The sequence below is a fragment of the Suncus etruscus genome, chromosome 5 (genome assembly GCF_024139225.1).
Source record: "Suncus etruscus isolate mSunEtr1 chromosome 5, mSunEtr1.pri.cur, whole genome shotgun sequence".
NCBI lineage: Eukaryota > Metazoa > Chordata > Mammalia > Eulipotyphla > Soricidae > Suncus > Suncus etruscus.
Window position 1 is genome coordinate 145559553 of NC_064852.1, and position 20204 is coordinate 145579756.

Genomic DNA, 20204 nt, shown 5'->3' on the forward strand with positions numbered 1-20204 from the left:
TTCATTGAGTTATCTCTTAGCCATATATATGTATATATATTATTTTTGGACAAATTTTCATCTGGTACTATTTCCTTAATCTAATACATATTTGTCCCTTCTCAACTTCTTTTATTTGTTATTGTTAAATATATTACATTTCCATATATCAAAGGTCAATAACATGGATATATAAGCTTTGTTTTATGTAGTTTTTAAAATATCAGTTTAAAGAAGGCAAGGAGTATGTAATTTTTAATTATCTACTGAGCTATTTTTCTAGGACTACTGTATTAGATGGTCTGATTTATTTACTGTCCAGATTTGACTGCTTTAAAGCTTGAAGGACTTGCAAGTTTCAGTGTTTCTTGCAAGGTGGGTTTGCTACTGATTATATTTTTATCTATTCTATTCATTTTAAAACTCCTTTCTATCATGCTCACTTTTTAATTATAGTTTTTCTAGATGTAAGATTCTTGTAAAGTTATTCTTTTTGCTTTTGGAAATTTTAGGAGCCTTCTGTTGTTTTGGGTCCCTATTGTTTCTGATACAAGTCAGCTGTTAATATTATCATGATCTTGATGTGATGAGTGATTTTTTTTCTCTCAGCTATCAAAACTTTCGCTTTCTATCTTTTTTCTGGAATCTATATGACAATGAATTTCTCAATTCTCAAGAGAATTCTTAACAAGAGAATTCTTTGAGTTTATTAGGTGTATGTGACTTCTTTTCCATCGGATTTAGGTATTTTGCCTTCCATAGCATTTAGTTCTTTGCTCTCTTTTGGCATCTCTGCTGCAAGCATGTTGGCAAACAGCTGACTGATTAAGTCCCACCTTTCTGTGAGGCTGCGTTCATTGTTCTTCATTGTTCCCTCTGTTCTCAGATTGCATAATCACTATCTTCAAATTTGTTGATTCTTTCTTATGCCAATTCAAATTATAGTTGAACCTATCCTGTGAGTATTTTTGTTTCAGGTGTTCTACTTTTTCATCTCTAAAGGTTCTATAAGTTTTCTATAATTTTCATCTCTCTCTCTATATCTTCAGCTTTGATTTTCTTTAGCTCTTGAACATAGTTATTAATATAAACTTTTTAGTTTTGTCTGTTAAATTAGGACATGTTTAGTTATAGTAAAATTTTTGCTACTTATTATGTCTGTGTGAAAGAGAGAGGTTTTATTTTCTTCATTTTACATGATTTATTGGTTGAAATGGGACATTTTAAAGAATATAATTTAATGGCTCGAACTACTGAACATTCCTCTTCCCTATGACCTTTGACATTATTCCTATTATTTGCATGTTTGTTTAAGTGACTTGTCTGGTTTATCTGAGTAGTGTCTATGTCCCTCTCAGTATGAAGTCTCTGAAGTTGCTCCTTAAAGGTCACAGCCTTGGCACTGCTGATATGCCAATAGTTTTCACAACATCTTTCTTTGGTTGCAATTTTACCTAATTTGTCTTGCTCTTTTGCTATGATATTCAGCTTGTCACTTCCACTTCTGACTTTTCTATTGTTTTTATCAGTTTTCTAGTTGCACAAACTTCTGTGATCCAAGTGAAGTAGACATTTTTTTTTTTTGGTTTTTTGGGCCACACCAGTTTGATGTTCAGGGGTTACTCCTGGCTAGTCGCTCAGAAATTGCCCCTGGCTTGGGGGGACCATATGGGACACCGGGGGATCCAACCACAGTCCTTCCTTGGCTAGCGCGTGCAAGGCAGACACCTTACCTCTAGTACCACCTCGCTGGCCCCTGAAGTAGACATTTTTAATGAGTGCTTTTAAGGTCTACTTGTGAGGTTTGTACTAGACCCCTGAAATACTTTGATTGATGCAATCTTTTTCTGGATTCCTATGATGAACTAACTGGCCTAGGCTTTTATTTATTATTTATGTGGAACTCTCAGTCCACCCCATTCAGCCCCACTCTATATTTCTCATCATCAAAATCTCCATGGTGTTTAAGATGGTATTAATCTAAAATTCCTCCATGTTTTTAGCTAAATGAAGTTAATTCCTTAGGGAAAGTGTTGGTTGGACTCTGTGCCCTTGTGACCAGTCTCTATCTCCTAGGAACAGTTTCTAAGCTCCTATTTTAGTGGCTGGAGTCACAGTCCTGCTTTAGAAAAGGTTTACTCAGTAGGCACTGGACATCTAGTTCCATCTCACACAGGACATTTTGTAGGACACTGGAAATAAATTTTTGGCCTTTTATACCTGGAGATGGCCCTCTGGGAGTCCTAAAATAAATGGAAAAAGCCCTCACATCCTTTTTAGCTTTATTAACTTATATATAAGACCTCTACAATAGGAAGGTTGAGTATGGTTACCTGCTGCTGGTAACATTTCTCTCTCAGGGGTGGATACACACAGTTCTCAGCTGATGTACAGGAAGTGTTGTAAAAGGAGAGGAATGAGATTTCCCACATAAACCCGAACAGTATTCTTTCATATTGATTGGGGCAGAAGAGGGAAGAAGAAGGTCATGTTAAAACTCTATTACTGTTTTTTTTTTCTAAGATTTAAATACTTTTCTTGAACAGATGCATTTTGGGTAAATTTTCTCTATATTTCTAGGAGAAAGTTCAAAAACTTTGAATGACTACCTTTATTTCTTTTATGTTTTTATAACATACCAGCTATGGTTGTTCTGCTGAAGATCCCTCAAACTGTTGTTCTGGGAGTGGGTCTCCTATTAAATACATATTATGATATGCTGAAGAAATTCTTCATTTTACCCAAATATCTTTTGCTTAAAATGCTGGTATGTATAAGGATTCTTACCAATTTATGTTTGTTTGTTTGTTTGTTTTTGAGCCATACCCAGTGACACTCAGGAGTTACTCCTTTCTATGTGCTCAGAAATTGCTCCTGGCTTGGGGACCATATGGGATGATGGGGGATCTAACTGTGGTCCATCCTAGGCTAGCACACACAAGGCAGATGTCTTACTGCTTGAGCCACTGCCCTGGCCCCCTTACCAATTATTTTTTAATAATTTGAAAATAATGAAACAGCTCACTGAGAGTTAAAAAAATTTAACCTGGAATGGACCTGGATTAGATCCCCAGCATTTCAAATCGTCCCCTGAGCCTGATTTCTGACTGCAGAGCCAGGAGTAAACCTTAAGCACTGCTGGGTGTGGCAAGAAAGAAGAAGAAAGAAAGAAAGAAAGAAAGAAAGAAAGAAAGAAAGAAAGAAAGAAAGAAAGAAAGAAAGAAAGAAAGAAAGAAAGAAAGAAAGAAAGAAAGAATGAAAGAAAGAAAGGAAGGAAGGAAAGAAAGAAAGCAAAGAAAGAAAGAAAAGAAGAAAGAAAGAAAGAAAGAAAGAAAGAAAGAAAGAAAGAAAGAAAGAAAGAAAGAAAGAAAGAAAGAAAGAAAGCAAGAAAGAAAGAAAGGAGGAAGGAAGGAGGAAGGAAGAAGAAGAAGAAGAAAGAAAGAAAGAAAAGAAAGAAAGAAAGATAAGAAAGAAAGAAAAGAAAGAAAGAAGAAAGAAGAAAGAAAGAAAGAAGGAAAGGAAGGAAGGAAGGAAGGAAGGAAGGAAGGAAGGAAGGAAGGAAGGAAGGAAGGAAGGAAGGAAGGAAAGAAAGAAGGAAGGAAGGAAAGAAGGAAGGAAGGAAAGAAAGAGAAGGAAGGAAGGAAAGAAGGAAGGAAGGAAAGAAAGAGAAGGAAGGAAGAAAAGAAAGAAAAAGGAAAGAGCGAAAGAATGAAAGAAAGGAAAGAGAAAGAACAAAAGAAAGAAGGAAGGAAGAGAAAACGAACAAAAGAAGGAAAAGGAAAAAGAAAAAGAAGAAAGGAAGGAAGAAAAAGAAAGAATGAAAGAAAAAGAAAGGAAAGAAAGAAAGAGAAAAAGAAAGAAGAAAAAAGAAAGAGAAAAGAAAGATGAAAGAAAAAGGAAAGAGCGAAAGAAGGAAAGAAAGGAAAGAGAAAGAATGAAAGAAAGAAGGAAGGAAGAGAAAAGAACAAAAGAAAGAAGAGGAAGAGGAAAAAGAAAAAGAAAGAAGTAAGGAAGAAAAAGAAAGAACGAAAGAAAAAGAAAGGAAAGAAAGAAGAAACAAAGAAAGAAAGAAAGAAGGAAGGAAGGAAAGAAAGAAAGGAAGAAAGAAAAGAAAGAAAGAAAAAAAGAAAGAAGGAAGAAAAGAAAGAAAAAGGAAAGTGAAAGAATGAAAGAATGAAAGAAAGGAAAGAGAAAGAATGAAAGAAAGAAGGGAGAGAAAAAGAACAAAAGAAAGAAGAGGAAAAGGAAAAAGGAAAAGAAGGAAGGAAGGAAGAAAAAGAAAGAACGAAAGAAAAAGAAAGAAAGAAAGTTAAGAAAGAAAAGAAAGAAAGAAAGGAAGGAAGGAAGGAAGGAAGGAAGGAAGGAAGGAAGGAAGGAAGGAAGGAAGGAAGGAAGGAAGGAAGGAAGGAAGGAAGGAAGAAAAGAAACTGACAACACAGACTTAAAAGGAAATTAGAGACCTACCAAATTCTAATGAATATGTTTGCATGGATTTTTTTATTATTATTATTATCTTATTAATCTGTTCTGGTGGGATCACCCAGCAATACTCAGGGTTTTCTTCTGATTTTGTGCTCAGGTACATACATCTCCTTACTGTCCTTGGGGAACAATATGAGGTGATGGATAACAAACCCAGGTTGGTCAGGTCAAGGCAAGGCAAGCTCCCTATGTAAGTACTATCTCTCTAGTCATTTTTCTTCTATAGATATTTTAGGTAGATTTATAGAAGTGAAAGTTCTTTTTTTTTTTGGTTTTGGTTTTTTGGGCCACACCCGTTTGATGCTCAGGGGCTACTCCTGGCTAAGAGCTCAGAAATTGCCCCTGGCTTGGAGGAACCATATGGGACACGGGGGGATCGAACTGTGGTCCTTCCTTGGCTAGTGCTTGCAAGGTTTACCTCTAGTGCTACCTCACCGCCCCAGAAGTGAAATTTCTAACCTAAAGGAGACTAAATTTTTTTATAAGAATTAACAAGTTGGAATGAGGATACACTTTAAAGGATTGTCATATATATGCCTTATATGCTTGAGACCCTGATTTCAATCTCCAGGACCACATGACCCCAAGAACAATGTTGTACAGCTCTGATACCATTAGCATCACCAGGCCAAAGAATCAAATCACCATACTTGATTATGTAACATGATTCTTATACCCTGACTCAAGTATAGCTAAAAATGAGCCAGAGTTCTTCCAAGCACGATTAGGGAGGCCTTTATATAAACCCATCTCTAGAAAATTGTTCTTCATGAATAATTTAATGCTGTAATTAATGAGACAGAACATAAAATCTTCTCTTGATTTCTCATGGAAATTGCATCAACATTTTGTTATTAGTGATACTGGAAATGTTTCCATTCACTCATTATACATTAGCTACTTAATTTTTTTTCTGGTGGTAGAAATGGGTTATTAACATGACAGGTCATCAACGGGAGCACAAAACATAGAGGCTGGGCCTGAGCTCAGAGCAGCTGCCTGGCCTCTCGTTCTGATTCCAGCAGGGTCAGCATATCTTCCTCTTGGATGTGGCCTTTCATGTTGCAGATGATGGAGCGGATCGTGTTGTCTATAAATGTCTGCCTGCAATGATGTCTCTGCGATAGTGTCCTGCCTAGCACCTTGGTGGGCTGCACGCATCGCTGTCTTGGTGGAGAGCGTTACTTAGATATTTTTATACCTGTCTATGGATACTCGAGATTTATATTTGGAGATATCTTTATCTAATGTGCATTAGAGCTTTCAAGAATTGCTAGAAGAACCTTAATCCTTAATTTTGGTATTTGCGCTTTTTTGGTTTGTTTTTGTTTTTTGGGGCCACACCCTGTGAAGCTCAGGGGCTACTTCTGGCTATGCGTTCAGAAATCGCTCCTGGGAGATCTAACCACGGTCCCGTCCTGGGTCAGCCACTTACAAAGCAAAAGCCCTAAAGCTGAGGTACTGAAGTAGCTTTTTTTTTTTTTAATGAAAAATTGGTTTCAGTAATTTTTTTTGGGGGGGTCACACCCGGCGGTGCTCAGGGGTTACTCCTGGCTGTCTGCTCAGAAATAGCTCCTGGCAGGCACGGGGGACCATATGGGACACCGGGATTGGAACCAACCACCTTTGGTCCTGGATCTGCTTCTTGCAAGGCAAACGCCGCTATGCTATCTCTCCGGGCCCATGGTTTCAGTAAATTTTTAAAATATTTTTTAAAATTGTTGGTCCTCACTTGGTTGATGGTTTTCAGGAATTGCTTCTGGTTCAGGGATCACTTCTGGAGAAGTTCCCATGATCATATGCAGCACCAGGAATTAAACCAAGATAGACCTTGAGTAAGGCAGCACTGTAAACTCTGTTCTCCATCTCCAACTGTCTATATTGTGAAATCTGTTAAATAAAACTTTTCTGTGATTTCTTTAGATGAGAAAAAGACTCAAGACTCATTCTTGACCATTAAGGCACCTTTTCCTTTTCAGTTTCCTTCATATTATCATCATCTACTCCTCTGAGCACAGCTCTTCTCAGGATCTGACCTAATTTAAGGGATCATCCTATTCACTCATTATTTTCTCTCTCAAGGAGCTATACTCTTCATGCCATTTCCGGTGAGATGAATAGAAGATTAACTCTTTGTACTTTTTTTAACCAAAACATTCCAGAAGCTTTGATATTCAGAACTTCTAGCTTCAATTATTTCTCTATGTAAAGGGACCATTTTTAACTTTATAAATGGGATTAGCCCTACCCACTGTGCTATTAATCTAGCCTTGCAAGGTATCTTAATCTGCTGTAAAGTTTCTCTGGACTAAAACGAATCTAGTTCGTAATCTTTCCTATAAAGGATTCATCATCTTTTCAATTACCTCCACATGTGTCAAAATTTTTTCAATATAGAAGATTTATGTAGTTACTCCTAGTGATTATCTATCTTAATTTAATTAATAATAGTATGCTTCTTGGACACTGTACATAGGGATAAACACAAATATTCTCCCATTCTAAATTCAAGCTAACAAAAATGCAAAAACATTTTCTACATAGTACATAATTCTTTTAAATTTTGCATAGGACCACTACCAAAGACAGTTTTTCTTCTGCTCTAAAATCTTTGACTGGTAGTGATAGTAATATAAAATATATATCAATTAAAGTAATAGTATCATTCATTTTGGAGAGAAACTAAATTCCACAGAAGAATACTTTTATGCACACAAAATAGTAGTCATATTATTTTGTTTAAAAGTTAGTTCAGACCTGGTGCTTCCCCATTTGTCCTAAATTTCAATAATTTAATCGACATGTTATTCTTGCATTTTTCTTTCCATTCTCCAATAGTTTTTAAAAGCAAAATCTGTAACTTCAAAATACTTTAGAATCACATAGGCTATATTTTATTGAAAGGGTCAAGGGTGTCAAAATATGGAAAGTCGAAACTGACATTTTTCTAGAATATCAAGAGGGCTCACTTTTCAGAGTTGACCTTATCCTGAACTCTGAAATGGCACCATCAATTGACTCTATTATATATACATATTACTGAAATTTGTAACCATATATACTAGATATTATCAAATATATCATAAATTGATAATTGAAATAAATATATGTCATAGTTATAGATCAGGTATTAACTGAAAAATAACAGTCTATGTATTATGGCTTTAGAAATTTAAAATTTTTCACAAGAAAATGTGAATAAAAATTACCACTAGTTGAAAATGTTCTACCTGATAATAGTTTTTGAAACTTTGCTCTTGAGCAAAAGTTGTAGATATTTAAAAAATGAACATAATAACTAACAAGAAAATTCCCAGATTGTACTGTTCACATCATTCTGCTTTAAAGAGGAATAAGAAGATCAGCTTCCATTTGGTTTTATGTAATTTCAAAGCCATACAAGAGAAAATAACTCATTTCTTCAATAACAAACTCACACTAAAGGCAGTGTCTTTTCCTTTAGCAAATTCTATACAATAATATTTGACAAAGACTTCACATAAGAGCACCAAAACACGTATTTCCATTCAAACCTATTAGAGCTATTTCAGTAGCTCCAGAAATTTCTCTGAACAAAAATAAGACTTAACCATTCCTAAACAGTGAAGAATGTTTGATAATACTATCAGATGGTGTAAATTAAAAAAATGTTTCTGAAGATTTATACAAACATACATTTTGCTAGTGATGCTTTAAACTATATATTCCATAGAGTTCCTTTATCAAATGTAACTGTTAAAAAATGAGAAAAACATTAAACTACCCAAAGGAAAAAGCTTGAAAATGTTCCCTACAAAATACCATTTACCAAGCCTGCTTGGCTCAAACATCTGTGCTCCATTGTGTTTTCCTGAACAAATCCAATCATTTAGGAACTACTAAACAGAATTAATATAAGAATGTATGTGAGGGAGACACATTTCTCTTTTTAAAAAGCTCATTCATCCATGATGATGCTATTAAGAGAAGGTTCACGTAACAATAAAGAACAAGGAAAATTGTGTGAATATTTGTGGTGGGAAGGCCCAGACAAATGACAGTGGGGTTAGACTGATGGAGAACCAGAAAGCAGACAGACCACAAGGATGTACTCTGGGGGCTTCTTTGAGCAGAATGGACAGGAAGGGTAGCCACACAGATGTGCCAAAGATTCCTGGTAAACAACTGGCAGACATCTCAGCAAGTGAGAACAGTTATATATGGTATTGGGTGTGCTAGGGTGTGCTTCTGCTAAGGTTAGAGGAGGAGAGGCTGGGTCAGGGCACTGAAGAAAGCTGGAAAGGAAGAATAGCAAATAGATCCCACAAATGCTAACAAAGGACACAGAATTTGGGGCAGGACTCTGAAAGAATCCAGGAATGAATCTGATTCTTTACATGCCATAGTTCTTGAATATGGAGAGGGTGACTATAATGGCTTGATGCAAGGGCAGCAGTCTTGTCCCCAAACCATCATTTCAATGTGTGTATGTGTGTGTGTTTTAAAACAAGCTTTATAAAATTAATCAACCAAGTCCAGAGACAAGGGCCTCCTTCTGAAAATGGCTAACTGCTTAGCTTTTCTGATAATTCACTGCTAAAATAATTTTACTAGTATTGGGAACCTGCTTGTTTACTTATGTATAACTGCTCCAGGAAGAAATATTTCACTGTTTCAAAGGTTTGAGAAAACTATGCTGGGACTGCACTTTGCACTTCTGGGGTAAAATGCAGTTATCCTGCAGTTAGTAAAGAATTCCTGGCTTAGCCCAGAGCTTTCATCCTTCTCAGCCTGGATATAACAATGACAAAGCTCATGAAAAGGGGAGCAGAGCAGAGGTGACTATGGTTTTAGTAATATGATGTTAAAAGGGAACTCAAAATTGATGAAAGAATCATTCTCCCTAGGTCAGTCCTATCACAGTTTATGGCAATATGGAAAGCCATTCATTTTTAATCTTTGCTGCCAGTGACTCTGGATATTGGGAACAAGAGAATTGCCTTGAAGAAAAAAGTGCTGCAACCTCTCTGCTTTACTCAGCTTAGCAACAGAGACCTGGCTTGAGTCATGAACTTAAACTTTGTTATTAGCACCTACACAGCACAGATGGTCATTTCCTACTCCAACTCCACACTGTGCTAACAAACCACTGTTACATATGAAATTGCTTCTTATTGCAAAGTTATGTTGAGAACATTTCTGGGCAAAGGAAAGTGTTTCAGATAGGTACAGAGACACTAGTAATGAACTTTTGGGAAATAATAGAATTTAAGAAGAAATTGTCTAGCCATGATGTAGCCCAAAGGTATGAAGATCACATTCCTTTGAGACGCATATCCTGAACTCATTGGAGATGCAAAACCATGAGCAGTACCCAAAGGAAGGTCAATATTCTCTGGAGAGAAGTTATAGAAGAAACTAAAGAGCAGATAGATTCTGGTAATCTAGACTTTCCTTATAACTATGCCCTGATTATGAATGCAGAGAATGCCTATCCTAGACAATTTGGAGAAATTATATGTAATGGTTTCCCAAAAGTCATTCTTCATTTTAATCCTCTGTGAAGAGACTATGTTCTCTCTTGAACAATCTTCTGTCTCACATGTCTCTTGATTATTTAAAAAAAAACTCTTATTTCACTATTTTACTTCCTTCTGAATTTCTTTTCTGCAATGGAAATCAATGGCCAAGGAAGGTCTGTGCTGAGGGTAGGACTGTCTTTCCTTTTGCACTGGGTACTCCCTCACTGGAGCCCGAGTCCTTGGCTTCCTTAGAACTATGGTCATTAGGGCCATTTCAGGTGTGCAGAGCAGAATAAGTGGGTTTTATTACAGCTCGATGCCTGTGTGGTGGGGTTGGTGAGATGGAGGATTTGTGTTGCTTAGTCTCAGACAGACTTTACCATTCCTGACCTGTGCCTGACTTTTTCCTGGGTAGTGGAAGTGGATTAAGCAGGGAGAAGGAAGCTCTTTTTTCTCAAGATTCTTTCCCTCCCTCACTCCCCACTTTATCAAATCACTCACAATAAATGGTCATGAAAATAGGGACTGCAATAAGAGAAGAGAGGGATAGAGAATTTGCCTTTCACATAACTGAAAAGATTTAATTCTTAATACACCATCCGATTCCCTGAGCGCTGCCTGAATAATCCCTGTGCACAAAACCAGGAGTAAACCCTGAGCACTGTCAAGTCTGACTCCAAAACCAAAAAAATAAAAATAGATTCATGAAAATAGAGGCTAGAATGATAAGTAGGATTTACTTGAAGGCAATGAATAAGGTATTTGGTTTAGTTTCTTAAGCAGAGTTTCAGAAGTACAGTTGAATGTAGGTGGGTCTTAATGCTAAACTGTGAATACCAGACATCTAGAAGTATAAGGAATCTCGTGCTCCTAGGTGTCTGACAAGGAGTTTGACTAGGATTCAAGTCCCAATCTAATACATAGCCCAAACATGTTTCTTAAGATTCCTGATTATGCTCAATCCTCATAATCATGTGTGTAGAAAAAAGTTAGCATTTGGTAGTCCAACACTGAGGTTTAGAAGCACATTTAGCATTTTAGTGGTTTATAAGAGTGGGCTGTAGTCATTGGTCCAGGAACCAGAGATAGCCCCCAGAACTAGAAAGATTGAAAACCACTGGTCTGCCTCCTTGGTTAGAGCTGGCCCAAAAACCAGTATGCAGAAAGTGCCTGACTGCAAATATAAAATGATTGAAGAAGACTAGTTCATAACAACCTTTTCACTACTACTCTATAATCTGTCCTTTCTCCACAAATTACTAGTTACTGGGGATTGGTTCACACAGAAGAGACTTTCAAAGTAACAAAGACATTAATGACGGTGACAATGGAAATTGGGTAGAAGAGTATGAAAATGAAAATTGACAAGGGAGCAGAGGAGACTGCCAAGGAGGCGAGGGTCTCATCATATTCTCTTCATACAGAGAATGGGATCCCATCACAGTCTTTAGAAGATCTGTTTCTTCCTCAGTTTTTTTCAAGAATGGGCTCTTGTTTCAAATGTAAAACAAAATAATGTGAATAAGTACCGAAAAAAGTAACATGAACAAGTACAAATCAAGCTAAGAATGGAGAAGAGAATAAAATGTGAAAGTATAATGAAGATCAAAGAATGGAGAGTTGAAGTAAAAAAAAAAAAGTTGAATGGTACAATAAGTAGAAGCTACAGATAAAAATTAGGATGGAAAAGAATTTGAGGCAAAAATAACAGCCAAGTCTTCAAATTTAACAATGATTAATATTAAGTCTTAAATAAGTCTGAGAAGAAATTTCAGGCACCAGAGAGAAAATATGTGGGTAAGGCACATACTTGGCATTTTCCAACCCAGGTTTAACCCCCTGTCATCCAAATGGTCATTGAGCATAGGCAAAAGTGATCCCTGAGCACTACTCCAACAAAAATATAGAGAAAAGAAAGAGTATTAGTAACTCAGTAATCTCAAAACTGGATTGTGATATAGGAACCTGTTTTACTGTGAAAAAATTGGTGCACATACATTTTAATTAATTAAAATTATATTTACTTAAACACAATTGCTATTTTCATTTTAGTTATGGCAGGACAAATATTAAATACATACCTGACAGTGAGTGAGCATTTTAAATGCTTCAAAGCTTGCAGTTCTTTTTTTTTTTCATTATTTTTATTGTCACCAATGTAAATTACAAGTTTTTTACAGTTATATTTAAGGTCATAGTGATAGTGAATTTGGGTAATTCCCACCACCAGTGTTGTCCTCCCTCTACCCCTGTTCCCAGCATCCATCACTTCCCTAGCTCCCTGGACTGCTAGAATAATAGATCATCTCTATGTATAGCTTGTTGTAGATTGGGTTATCTTGATTCTGTTGTCATAGACTTTGGGTTTGGGGTTTAGGTCTGATCATTTTTTATTTCCACTCAATGTTCATGGGATTGTTTGCTCTTCTCTCTCTTTTTCCCCCTTAATTTTTGAGGCAGAACAAGATGATTCAAGTTCTGTGGTTCTGTTGGGGAAAAAGCTGTGAAAAGCCTGTCTAGAAGCTATAAATATAGATTTAAAAAAAGAAAAGAAAAATTAATCAAAACAAGCAACACTAAAAGACACAAAAACAGCTAAAAAAATCAATAACACCAACAAAAAAGAGAAAAAAAGGAAGAGGGACTAATGTGGCAAGTTTTCTCTCTCTTTCTCTTTTTGCATAGGCACAGTAAGTATTGGGGAAATTAGAAAGGGAATTCCTTTGGCCTAGGAGACACAGGGTTTCTCCACCCCTGAAGCACACTGTCATGGGAACAACTACAGACTCCAGACATGCTTTTTGTCAAACCTCAAGGTCCTTTTATGGTTCCAGGAAACATTCTGCTCAGTGTGGCTGTCAAAACCAATCCTTTGTAATTGGAGATCCTGGTATTTGCCCAGGTCATAGGAAGTCTAGGACAGTCTTTATGGATCCAGAATTTCTGCTCTGCCATGGTTATTGTAGTCATTTTGTAATTAGTGATCTTGGTTTTTGTGCAGATTCTAGGACGAAACCTATGATAGAATCTTTCCTTATGGTTCAGAAGTTATGCTCAGTAGCTGTTGTCAAAAGTCACATGTCTGGGGTTAGATATCTTGGTTTTTGCACAAATCCTAGGCCGAAGTCTAGTCTAGGGTCTTTCTTTTCAGTCCCAGGATAAGTTCTGCTCAGTTGCAGTTGTCAAAGTTAATCTACTGTAGTTATTGACCTTGGTTTTTGCACAGATCCAAGGACAGAGTGTCTACTTATTTCATCTTATTGTTAGCTGATCAAGTAGGGAACCTGCACTTAGATTAAGTTGTTGGTGTTCCCTTGAAGTCAGGTTGTTATATTAACTTGGGTCAAGTTGGTACCAGAGCGGTATTAGTCCTGGTGCTGCTGCAGGGAACTGTGTTGGTTCTCAGGTTGGGATCTGGGGTTCTGGGTTGGAGGGTTGCTGTCCAATTACATGAAGTCTAAGTTGACTCCCCATGGCAAATGTTCAAGATGAGAGTCACCCTGTATTATAAAATTTATGGGTTCTTTATTTGTAGTATATAAGAGCTTGTTTCTATACATAAGATTTTCTCTCTTTTTTTTTTTTAGTATACCTATGCAAAGGAGAACAGTGTCATATTATATTGCTGGTGCATTTGGGGGTAAGAATGCAAGGCTACATAATCTTTGTGCTTGTTTTTGACTTGAGCTTTAATCCCAGGCAGGCTTCTAGAATATCATACCAAGCAGAACCAAAACAAGCAAAATTAGTATATATATATATATATATATATATATATATATATATATATATATACATAAATGAAAAATAAAGATAAAAATATAAAAAAAAATAATAAATAAAAAGGATGAAGTAGGCTCCCTTTACATTTGGAAATAAATACACTAAGCGTTATAACTATTATGGTTTCCTTGTTAAACATACAAGGAAAATATTGATATCTCCATCAAGTCTTTTGAGCTATTCTTGCAGGGGATGAGATCCAGGGCACATTTTCATCCCACACCATGGTCTTATTGAATTTGGAAAGTGGTTCACAGCAGTAAGGGATAAGGTAGTGTCCTTGGGCTGAGGGTCCTTCTGGAGCTGAATCCACAATAGTCCGCATTGGTTGGGGGGTGGTGAGAAGAAGGGCCACATAGAGTGAGTCATTGGGAATTATGGTTACAGCTTCTTGCCAGGGCCTGAGATGACTGATAGGGTGTCTTTTTGCTTTGGGAGCTGGGTGGTGGCTTGTTAGATCAGGAGGTCAGTTTCTGTACATAATGAGTTCAGAACTGAGGGTAAAGATAATTAAATAGGGGGATAATAGATCAGAATTGGGAGGCAAGATAATAGAAGGAATTCTGAAGGAGGGGGAGAGGGATAATATTTATGGGCTATATATAATATAGACATGGATTGTTTGCAGTATAGGTTGGGCAGACAAAGAGGAGTCCGTTATTTACAAACTCACTCCCACTTGTAGATAGATATTTGAGAATTATTCATAAGTTGTTTAAAAAATAATTGAATTGAGAAAAGATAAATAAATAGCTAAATTATAGATTAGAAAGAAGGATAATACTGATTTGCAATACTGATTGCAATACTGATTTGCAACAACATACGCAATGCGTGGGACCTTTACTGTAGATCTGAGTTAGCAGTTGTCTGTTTCAGTGGTCTGGATTATCCTATGTTTCGGATCCTGATAGAAGACATAATTGATAGATATGGCTTTGTGCAGATGCGCTAGAGTCTACTCCATTTGGGAAAATGAGAACTGATGAGAAGAAAGGAAAGCTGCTGGGAAGTACTCAAAAACAGCCCCCTTTGAGTTTGGTGCGAAGAATTAAGGAGAGAGGCTCCCTATTTTCTCCCAGCATCAACCTGGCTGAACTCAAGGGGAAGAAGAACAGTGCTGGTCCAGAAAATATCAAAACATTTTATCAAATGAATGAGATTCACAATGTAAAATTGGAAATAAATATTTTAGAAATAGTATGGATTTCCTTATTTGCATTATGCCTGGCTTAACTTGGTTTTTTATTGTTTTGGCCACACAATGGTACTCTAGTTCTGAAATCAGGGATCATTTCTGGCAGATGTGGACAGTTAAAATTCAAACCTGGGTCAGTTGAATGTAAGTCAAGCACCTTACCTCCTCTGCTATTTCTTCAGCATCTGATTTAGCATTTTTGCTTTACAGTTCCCAGGCTTCTATTAAAGAAATGAGAGAGATAAAAATATTCAGTGATGTTTCACATGGACTTTATCCCAAGTACTTCAACCCACGTGCTTGAAGATACTTATATTGTCCCAGAGCAGTAATAAATCTTGTGTCATTTCTGTTGATATCACCAGGCCTTTTTGGAGCAAGTGCAGGCATGTTTCCCCAGTATCTTTCTTCTTCCAGGTGGCCTGGCAGCTTAGTATATGCCCCTAAAAGTATTAGTAATAATGCTTTAAATTTCTGGACAACTTCATTTGTTTAATGTTGTCATCACTATAGGAACACATCCATTTATCAGGATGGACAGCTAACAAGAGCTAACTAACTTTCTGCCATTGTATTAATGACTTCACTGGAGATATAATAATTTTTACAAATGTGCTTTTTTGTATACTTTTCTTTCTTTCTAACTTTATTCTCTTCCATTTTATTTTTTATATTTCTTTCTATTTTCAATAGCTTTGTTTTCACTTATCTGGAAACAATTTATGTAACATATGCATTAAGAAATAAATGCATATGATCAACTATGTCAATGATGTGTTGCATTTTCTTTAAATAAATTAAAAAAATTCTTTCAACTACCTTTTATCTTGTACCCCACCAATTCTTGGTCTTTTCCATTATCTTCTTCTAGCTAATAACTCTAAAGCAGCAGCTCTCCTGTACATTCACCTTCAGTTTGTCACAGGTTTATGGGTACCAAAGGTTTTGCTAGCCTGTAATATCATCTGGTGGCAAGCACTTCCTTATAAACGTAATGTCTCTACATAAGAGTGACTTTTGTTATTTCAGAAGCTAGTAGGGCTATTGCAAGAATTGTCCTCAGTGCAATAAAAGTTTAAAGTTTGGGGCCTCACAGTTTCACACAGATTACATAAAAATAAATTATATTCTCCTCCTTTCTGTGAAGCAACTCATGTGAGTATTAAGTCCTGATTTCTTTTGTATATTTATGCATAGAATGTGCCAATAGTATAATAAGCATAAACAAGGTAATTTTCCACAATTCCTTTGACTTTCTGAATATATGATCTTGAATTCATTTGCCCAAAGCACCTTGTTAACTTTAGAAAACATTAGAAAACATTTTTACAATGAGGAAAAAAATAAGATATGGGAATATTTGACTTCTGAAATCAGAATGGATTGACTATTATTTTGGCACAAGATCTTTCAGTTTTCATTGAATATCTGCTTCCCTTTTAAGTAATATTAGTGCTCCTCTATAGTGTGGAAGACATATTTCATTTTGATGGACTGACTGTAAAGAGAAGATGATGATTTAAGAGAAACTAGAACACTCATCCATGCTTTGTTGGCATAGAAAATTTGTGGAAAGAAGACTAGAAAGGAGAGTAAGAGTGTAAGGTTTGTGATGTCATGTTTGGGTAGAGAGAAAAAAACAAACATTAGGGAAGATGAGGGCAATAAAACTGAAGGCCATTCATTCTACCTTTTCTGGATTAAAGGTCCCTTCTGAAATATCTCCTCATCACCTCACTGGATGTGGCCTCAGCAACTGGACTCTGTTGAGGTGGTCAGGTAGAGGTGATCTCAAAGGGCAATATTCTAGAATTCCTCTGGGATTTGAAGTAGCTGAGACCCCATTGGAAAGCTTTTCACACTATTTCAAAAACATGAATGTGTCCTCAGGGATATTGAGCAGCTGGTTAGACTGAAGGCCACTGTGCTGCAGCCCTTAAAAGTACTGTGCCCAAGCCAAAGAAAAGGTGAGATTTCTTTGCCAGAAGCTGCCCAGCTCTGACCCTGCTGAGAAAGGCCAGCTCATGGCAGCTGTCCACTATGATTGCAAGTAACAAATGGGTGCCCCAGGGCATAAGGGACAATGTCTGAAGGCCCACTGTGACAGAGGGCATGAAGTGTGGATCCTTCCATGAAGTAGAGCCTCTATTCTTGTCACTTACTTTTTTTCTTGTAAGATCAGACACTAGCTTAAGGAGAGAAAGATTGGCAAGAGATGGGCTTGATTTTGTAATTGAATGGATTAATGATATTAGACAAGTCTGATACCCAGATAATTTTTTTTCTTATTAGTGGTGCTTATTTTTGGGGTTTGGGGGAAGAGGATAAATTCTATTGAGACCTCAATGCCACAGATCTTCCTTTGTTAATTTTTTTTCTTTTGCTATAGTTTGTAACCTATAACTCCTCAACATTTTCCCATCACCCAAAATACCCTGTAAACATAGAATATATTTTAAATATTTATTACTTCACAAAATCCTAGAGAACAGCTTAGGCCATTTAGTTTTCTTCTCTAGTTTCTGAAATCAGTGCTCCTAGGAGGCTCATCACAAAGAGTGTGTGGTAACTACATCCATAGAACTGAATTTCCAATTTTTTTTTTTTTTGGTTCTTGATAATTTTTGTGTTTTAGAAAGAGGCAAACACATTTGTGAAAGCCTGGCTTTAAGAGATTTTTTCTATCAACATATAAAGGTTCACAGAGGTTGTTCCTTCCAAGAATAATCTCCCAGGGCCCCATTCAACAATAAATATTGCCCAACTTCCCCAGGCAGAAGTCAGCCGAAGGCCACAAACACTAAGTAAATTGCCTCCGCATCCAGCCGGCTGACTTGGTAGGCCAGAAGCCAATGCACAAAGAAGGTCTGTCTGTTTGTTTTCCTCATACTTTTCCTCCTCTCTGAGCACTAAGCCACTGAGAGTTACAAAAAAAAAAAAAAAAAAAAGCCTGGGAAGAATGTGTTGGACCCACTAATTAAAAAAAAGTTTTCTGTTTAAACTGACTAGTTTCTGTGAGTCTGACCACTGCAAATTTCTGTATACCCTCACATTGAAAAATTTTGGGGGGTGAGAACTTAGAGTTCTCATTCCCTTCATTTCATGATGGTCCTTCTTCCAGCCAACTTTTGGAAAGACCAGCAGCCATTTTATGACTCATTGTCCTTGTGCAGTAGACTCCTACGGCACATTTGACTTCCAGCATCAAAGATAAAGCACAAAGATAACCAGCAATTTGTTATTATAAAAGAAAAAAAAGACCAGAATTCAAGAGACTTGTGATTTTAGTGTCTAAAGTGAAAAAAAGTCACTAGCTTTCTGAATAACCTAAACCAAGGTTTTTTTTTTTTTACCTGAGTCTGAATTTTTATCCATAAAAAAGAAAGATGTAGAGAAAGAAAAGAAGTGAAAGAAAGAAAGAAAGAAAGAAAGAAAGAAAGAAAGAAAGAAAGAAAGAAAGAAAGAAAGAAAGAAAGAAAGAAAGAAAGAAAGAAAGAAAGAAAGAAAGAAAGAAAGAAAGAAAGAAAGAAAGAAAGAAAGAAAGAAAGAAAGAAAGAAAGAAAGAAAGAAAGAAGAAAGAAAAAGAAAGAAAGAAAAAAGAAGAAAGCAAAAAGAAGAAAAAGAAAGTATGAGAGTTTTAAAGTCTATCAGACAGAGTAGTTTAAAAATATTAATACAACATAAAACGTATCATTTTGTCCCTAAGTCACAGTTTTGTGTTCAAAGAATAAACTTATGTAATTTTTATCGATTTATTTCATATATTTCTTGAGTTGGTTAGCTTTTACTACTTTATAAATTACAATTTTTTTCTTCCTCGTAAACTACTTGGATATTTTAAATAAAATATATAAGGACATGGAGGGTAAATGCTCGATTCTTTCCCATTTATCATCCATTAATTTAAAAAAGCATGAGAAAAAGTGATCTGTGCATAAAGTTGTTGATTTGTGCTTTCTCTCTGGAGTTCTGAGTAACTTTTAGATAACCATGAATTTATGCCGAAGGAAGCAGGATACATTTTGTTGGTGGTATTCACTAAGATAACATAGTTTCTGGAAACAATCTAGGTCCTTTTACTGAATTGTGAGATAACATTTGATTGATAACAGCATTATTTACTTATCTATTTATTAACTTATTTATTTCATTATTTATTTATGGGCCTTCCAAGTGACACTTAAAAAAACCTATAACCTTTCTACCCCCGGTGATTCCAAGCCAACAGGACCAGTATTCCAATATGATAGCATAAGGATTTAGTAATGCTAAAGTTCAATGGAGCTCAGGACCACCAAGATTACCCCCATATATGAAAGAATTTTTAAATTGCAAACTAGTTTGAATGTGAGCCTGAGTTATATAAGTGGCTGAACTAGAATCAGGCACATTTAAAACAGGTACCTTAACCCCTATATTATCTCCTATTTCTGCTAACAGCATTACAAATCAAAGGGCAATTATGGTGTGTTATTTTCATCCTGATACACACAAATATATTAAAAAAACACATGTAGGTCAATTTGAGGTGGGGGAGTATTTGTTAATGAAGAAATAATAACAGCAAGATTGGGATCTAGATTCATTTGAAACAATGCAACTTGATTGAATAACATGAAAAGAGTGTTCAATTTACATATATATATATATATATATATATATATATACACACACACACACACACACACACACACGGTGATGAAACAAATCGTTTTCCACAATTTTCTCTGAGTGGAAAAGATATTGTCAATTTCTATGAAAGGTATTATTACAGGAAGAACATGTTTTTATATGTGTTTATGACTATATTAACATTAGTTTCTATATCTTATCACAAGACTGTCTTTTATCACTAACCATTTGACTTATTAGAAGAGCCTAGTTGACAATATGCTACACCTACATTCAGGTAAAAAGTTCAAATATCTGACATAAATTAATAAAGAATGTATATGTTAATATCTGACATATGGAAACATTACCTTTTCAGTTACAGGTGATTATGTTCCGAAAAGAATGCAATAACACTTTTAATGCTAACTCTATTTAAATGTTCATTTTCCACCTTTGTCTCTTGCCAGAAGCATAATAATTATTTCAAACTGGGGCAATAAATAAATGCCTGGGAAATGTTATTTTAGTTGCACGATTTCTCATACCAAGGCATAGATCATGTGGTATTTCACCATCTGGGTCTTTTCTATGTAACTTTCCCTAGTTCTCCACTAAAGTTACTTACGTGCTCTAAAATATAATAAAGC